Genomic DNA, 6753 nt, shown 5'->3' on the forward strand with positions numbered 1-6753 from the left:
AGCCCCGCCAGCCTGCTCGGCCCAGGACCCCAGCCCTCCCACGGGGTGGAGAGGGGGCCTCACGCCAGCAGCTTGTGCAGGACGAGCCCTGGGCACAAGCTCGACACGGCGGCCACCACGGGACCCTGGCACCCCCAAAGCAGACACCACGCAGGGCCCAGGGAGAAGGGTCTCGTGGTGCAGCAGGGTCCCAGCCGGCCCGTCACCCAGCCTGGGGCATGGCCAGCATGGGAGGGCTTTTACCGGGTGGGTTGTCCATGACCTTGATGGCCCCTGGGATGTACTCACTCAACAGGCGCGCACTCCACGCCACGCAGGCGGCACCCGGGACCTCTTGTTAGCGCCTCCAAAGCAAAACTCCCAACGAACCCGCTTCGGCCGCGCTCGCGGCCCTGTCCCACCCGGAAAGGGATGCGGGGGGTGTGATTTATAGGCGCTTTTTCTAGCGTATGGGTATTTGCTATAGAAACACACATGCACACTCGCGCCGAGCCCTGTGCCGGATGCCCGGCCAATCTCCTCCCAACGGGGGGCTAGTCTTGGGGAAGATGGGCTCACGTTAGTTGCCTCATTGGCTTCTGAGGCCACGTGACCAGGCTAAAAAAAGAAAGGAAGAAATTATTAAGATACAAAGCGCTGCACATAAACCAGCCTTAGAACGGGGCAGAGCGGAGATAAGCGGGACCTTTGCTATAGATAAAGCAACAGGGCAACAGGAGCTCCAAGGGGAGGGATAGGTTGGACACGGGCTTGCCCAGGATGGGAGCAGGAGCTCATTAGAGAGCAAGACACGGCTGATTTATAGTCCCACGCATGCAGGGCTGGGGGTTTCCTGGCCCCTCCTGCACCAAGAGGTTCAAGGCAGGCAGCTCGGGGACCTGAGAGCAGCCCCTGCCTCCAGACAGCAGCGCCCCGGGACTGGGGTGCCAGAGGCTGTACCCCCGGGGGGTGGCGTCCCCACTGGGCAGCAGGATATGGGGGACCCGAACCTGAAAACAAGGCAGAGCCGAGCGCCACGGGCCCGTCGGCACAAAGCAGCTGCCCCGGCAGCCCTACGGGGCCAAGCCAGCACCAGGGCCTGCGGCATCCCCATGCCCCGACAGCGCCGGCCTGCGCTTTCCCCACGTGCTCCCTATTGCCGGCGGTGCAGGCAGCCATGCTCGCAGGCCCTGGCGCCTGGCTGGGGTAATGCACAGAGCACGCGCGTAGCACGTCTGCTCCGACGGCATCTGAATGGAAGGAGTTTGCTTCGAACTCCGACGGCAGGATCCTGCGCCCATGCTGATGCGGCAGGGGAGCCAGAAAGGGGAACGGGCTCAACACCCCCAGGGAAGGTCACGGTGGAGAAAAGGGCTGGAGCCAGAGCCCCCCCACAACACACCCGCGTGCACACGTGCCCCGGTGCAGACATGCAGGAGCAAAGGGATCTCCAGGGGCCGGCAAGGGGATCGCACCACGGAGCAAAGCTGAGGGAGGCCCCGATCCTGCTGAGGTGCCGCAGGCAGGGCCCCCTCCAAGTCAGCAGGGCTGCGCACGGCCGGCCACGCGGACACCGAGGGGCCCAGGGCTGCGGACAGGGACGCGCTGGCCACGAGGAGGCTGCAGGGAGCCTCGCCAGGGGCCGAGCAGCCCGGCACGTTGCTCCCCGCACCTTCCCGTGCCGGCGCCGTTATTGTCGCGTCCCTCATCTGGGCAGGAGGGAGAAAGTGGGTGAAGGATGAGACCAAGTGGGTGGAAACACCTGGGCCTTGGGGAGCAGGGACCAAGCCCTGGGGAAACCTGCCTGGCTGAGCAGCAAGGCCCAGATGGACCTGCCTGGGGCAAGGGGACAGGGCAAGGGACACTCCCTGCCACGTGTGCTTTTCTCGAGGAGAGTGACGGCTCTCAAGGTGCCTACAGCATGGCCCGTGCCGGCTGGCGCTGGGGGCCCCCCCGGGGCGGCTCCGTGCAGCACCATCTGGGCCCCGCGGCAGAGCGGGAAGGGCAGAGGCAGCGACTGGCCCCGGGTTGTTTTTTCCTTGCTGCGCAGCTGAAGGGGAGAGCGAGTGCACGAAAACACGGCTCTGTCCCGGGAGCCAGGCTCTGCGCAGGCAGCTTCCGCCCCGATCCCCCGCCGCTATCAGCCGAATGCCAGATGTTCCGATACGATGCCAATGTCAGAGCAAATAAATCTCTGGCAGGTTCAAGGTCTCGGCAGAGCTGGGTAGACTCAGCAGCTCAGCTGCGCAGCCCAAGAGGCCGGTGGGGAAGGATCCTTTGCAGTGTCCACTTCCTCCTGCCAGCATTGTTCCCCCGGGAAGCCCCGGCCCCTGCCTGGCTATTTTTGCAGCTAGGTGTTTGCAGGGGTAAGCGTGTCCTCGCTGGCCTTGGGCACTTTCCCTGCAAGCAGGCTTCTTCCTGAGGCCTTGGCCCAGCTCTGGAGCTGGTGAGCAGCCCTAGGGTCAGCGCCGACTCCCAGCGTGCTCCCGGGCGGGTCTTGCAAAAGCGGGAGGCCTCCACCGGTGGGCCGCTCTCACGGGCGCTGGCTCTCGTATCCAGAGACAAGCTCCCTCCCGGCTGGTGCAGTCTTGCCAAGCGTGCCCGCTGCAACAAACAGGCTCTTTTCTCACCAAAAGAGTTCCCGGCCTGCGGCGAGCCGCGAGAACCGGGCCTGGCCGCCGCGCGGAGGCCTTGGCCTGGGGCAGCGCCGGGCCCCTGGATGCAGACGTACGAGAACTTGGGGCAGAGACGCTGGCGCTCGCCCACGGGGCACAAGTCGGCTGCACCTGGAGCCCTGCAGAAAGGCGGCCCACGTGGGCCAGGAGGAGCCGGCTCCTCGAGCCTGGCTCTCACCGGAGCCGCGGGAAGGGAAACTCGGGCGGGGCCTGCTGCGGATGGGGGTGGCGGGAGCCACGGAGACGCAGCGGGAGCGAGGGGGTCGGACGCGGACTCGCCTCCCCATCGATGCCCGCGTGTGACCGGGCCGGGGTCTTTGCTTTGCCTTCCCACCACCATCCCCCGTGCTCGGGAGCCTCGGCCACTAGCCTGGCTCTGCCCTGCACAGAGGGGGCAGTGGCACGGCCTGGCTACCTGGGCCGCAGGGCTGGCCATGCTGCGATGCCCGGGCTGCACCCCTGACCGGGCCCCGCAGCAGAGACGGGCTCCAGCGTCCCACGAAACCCCAGCCAGCACCTCCGACCCCCAGGTCCAGCCCGTCCCGGGGCCATAACAAGCCAGCGGGCAGCGCAGGGGGCACGGGGCCAGAGCCCCAGCGGCTGGAGGCCGAGGGGGGAGAGGCCGGGAGCGCGGTCTCCCTGCGGGCGCAGCCTTGATGCAAAGCGGAGCCTATCTTCTTCTGGGACGCTATCCATCTCCCTCCACCGGCTTATCCGGCCTCCGCCACGTGCCCGGAGCGTGCCTGCGGCAGGTGCGGCCAGCACTACTGTTTGCTGGTTATCTCTGCCGTGGCTGCCAGGCCCCCGAGTCCCTGACTCCGGGGCTCGGTGCCGATAGCATGGGCTGCAATCGCGGCGGCGAGAGCCTTCCAGCTGACACGGCCTTGCTCCCCGCATTCCTCCGACGCCGCGCATGCCTCCCCCCCCGGGGCCCAGCAGGCCCACGGCGTCCCCGCACATGGAGAGGGGAAGCACCGGTGGTCTCCTCCCTGGGGACTGGGTTGACATCGCCGCACAGTCGTGCATAACCGGGACTCGGGCGCCGCGTCTTGTGCTGCATCCTCTTGGCAGCTGCCAACAGCGCCTGCTCCTGGGTCAGGATGACAGCCTTTTGTTTCCTGCTCCGGCTTTCATGCCTCATTTTCTTCAAGGATAAGAGCACTTTATGGGAGTCGTCATTGTGAGGAGGTGAGGGGGGGACCGCGCGTCTCTCCAGCGCTCCTTCCCTCTTTCACAGCCGGCGAGCGGGGTCAGGAGGGCGGGTGGGGAGGTAGCGACCGGGGCTGCGGGCTCCATCCTGGCGCTCCAGGCACACTCGGGGACCAGGAGTGCCAGGGAGAGGCAGCAGCCACCGCCAGGGCCGTGAGCGTGCTCTGGGCACAGATGTGAAAGCAGGTGCCGACGGGGCAGCCCCCTCTCCCTGCAAAGGTCAACGCCGCCTTGGGTCTTCGTGGGCCGCTGGTGCCAGGCCCATCTCTCCCCACCTCCCACAGCGGCAGGACCTCGTGGAGTCGCCCGCCACATCCATGGGGCCCAACTGGAGCGCCCTCCTCCCGCAGCAACGTGCTGGCATCTCAGCAGGGCAGGGCACATCCTGTCCCCTGCGGCTGAGGCAGGGACCAGCCGGTGGGGACCTGCCAGCAGCATCCCAGGCCTGGCCCCGGGTTCCTGGGCAGGGACCTGCGGCCGCCGTCAGCCCTGGAAGGGAGGGCAACAGTCGAGGAGGCCAAAGCCGCGTGGTGCTGCAGGGCAGGGAGGAGAGGAGAGCCCTCGAGGGCGAGCGTGCTGGCTGGCAGGGAAGAGCCTGGGCATCCGAGGGGCTCTCGCCTTCCTCCAGGGCGGGCGCAACTGGTGCCAGGTTCCTCCTCGCACAGCAAGAGGCAGCACAGCCCGCTGGGGACGGCTGTCTCCACCGCCCACCCTGCCCCGGGGCTTCGGCAGCCATGCTCCCCTCCGTGTAATACCCAGCAGGGCTCCTCTGCACCCATCCCATCCCATCCCAGCAGGGCATGGTCCTTCCCTTGGGTCCAAGCAAAGCGGAGCTGCCCCTGGAGAGGTCCCTCTGCTCATCCGTGCCATGAATCTGTGCACCCAGCGTCCCTCGGGGAGAGGACAATTGCTCGTGAAACCCCTGGCCCCACGCTTCCCCGAGATCCACCACCCAGGAGAAACTCCCATCCCGGCGGGTCTGTCCACAGACACTGGGTGCTGTGCCGCTGGGGCAGACTCTGGTTCTTCTCGGGGTGCCACGATGTGCCACCGGTGTCTGTTCGCTGCCCAGCCCCGCCGGTGGCACCCAGGGCATCGGTGGGACGACACCGGCCCCGGACGGCGACTCTCCCTTGAGAGAGGAAGGCAGCCCAGCCTTGAAAGCGACTCCAGAGAGGTCAGGAGAGCAGGACTGTGATAGAACAGCCTGACAAACGCAGCTCGCAAAGTCCTTGGGCCTGATAATGTATGTTCCAGGCAATGTTGACACTGGTGATCCACCAAAGATCAGGTTAACAGGTCTGACGTTGGTGACAGCGTGATTTGTTCTGCGCCGGCTCGGGATTCATAGAACCGCCGGCCTTCGGTGATAAACTATTGCACCGCGCACACGAGGCAATGGCACTTGTCACCAGCCAGCGCTGGGAGATGAAAAGGAAGCGGAGCTCGCATCAAAATGCAGCGGGCCCGGGGCTGGAAATTAAATCGTGCTGGTACTTTTCCCCGCTCCAAACTGCCCTGGTGGCAGAACGATGCCACGGGGCCACCTCACGCCTCTGCCCAGCACGAGGGCCATGGCACGGGACCCGCCTGGGACCGGAGGCAAGGGCCGGCCACGCGGCACAGTGCAACCAAAGCATTATCACGCACCGCAGCGCTGGCCACGGAGCCGCGCGGGCTCGAGCAAACCCATGCCAGCCAGCCGACGGGCGGGCGGCACCGTGGAGGAGGAGGACGCCTGCAAACAAGAGGAATTGACACGGTAGAAACAGCCAGAGAAACCCGGCTGCTCCGCAGGCAAGTGGAGGTGCGGGCCCTCATTCAGGGTCTCCCTTTCTGGCCCTGCCCCGGCAGGCAGGAGCTTGCGGCCCCACACGTCTCGGGCACCGGCAGCGATTGGACAACCCTTTCCCCACACCCTGCTCTGCAGCCCCCTGCTCCCTGCCAGCTGGGCTGCAGTACTGGGCAGAGCGGGCCGGCTCCCGCAGAGCTTGCCTGAGGCCTGGCCGGTGCCAGATTCCCCCGCCTCGAAGGACCCTCAAGCCTCCAGGCCCAATGAAGGCTTTTCTGTGCTGCCCAAGCCTAAAGGACCTCGCCAGGCCCCTTCCGGCCCCGTCACTGCAAGACTGCCCTTGCCCAGGGGCCGCCAAGGCACGAGAGCAGTGCACGCCGGGCCCCAGAGACAGGCATAGGGGGGACCCCACCAGCATTGCAGCAGAGCGCCCAGGCAAGGCGCCCGGCCCAGGACCCGGGACCGCTCTCCATCCCCAGGCCGGACGGGGCCCCGGGGCGATGCCACCCCCAGCACCTGGGCACACGGGGACCAGCTGAAGAGCAAGGTGGGGCTGTTGCCGCGGCAAAGCCTTTCCCGTGGCTGGTTGCCGAGGGAACGGTTTCTGCGAGACCGGCACGCGGCACATCTGGCTCCTGGCGCGGATGCGCTCGGAGTCAAGAGCAGGCTCCTGCGTCAGGAGGAGAAGAATAGACGCCCGGCGCTGGAGGGGGAGTGCGGGGCGCCCGGGAGCAGCCGCGGGAGGGCCACGGGCCAGGGCTCCGTCCCCAGCCCTCGCGGGAGCAGAAGCAGTGGGAAGGGGAATCCTGCCCGATGCCCAAGGAAGCGCAGGGGAGCCTGGAGGAGCCACCGCCATGGGCCACAGGCCTCTCTGCCTGGCAGTGCCACTGCCCCGTGCATGGCCTGGGGCAACCCGCCCCTCTGTCGATGTCCCCGGCGCTGAACTTGTCTGCAAGGCGCCCAGCCAGGGAGCCCCGACGGGGCCAGTTCCCCTGGATGCGGGGCTTGCTTATGGTTCATCGGCTGCTGGGAGCACAGGCGGCCGCGGGCACGCTGCAGGCCAGCTCCCCGGAGACAGCAGCTGCTGGAGCCGCTTGC

The sequence above is a fragment of the Gavialis gangeticus genome, unplaced genomic scaffold (assembly GCF_001723915.1).
Source record: "Gavialis gangeticus isolate Ggan-Ray unplaced genomic scaffold, GavGan_comp1, whole genome shotgun sequence".
Classification (NCBI taxonomy): Eukaryota; Metazoa; Chordata; order Crocodylia; family Gavialidae; genus Gavialis; species Gavialis gangeticus.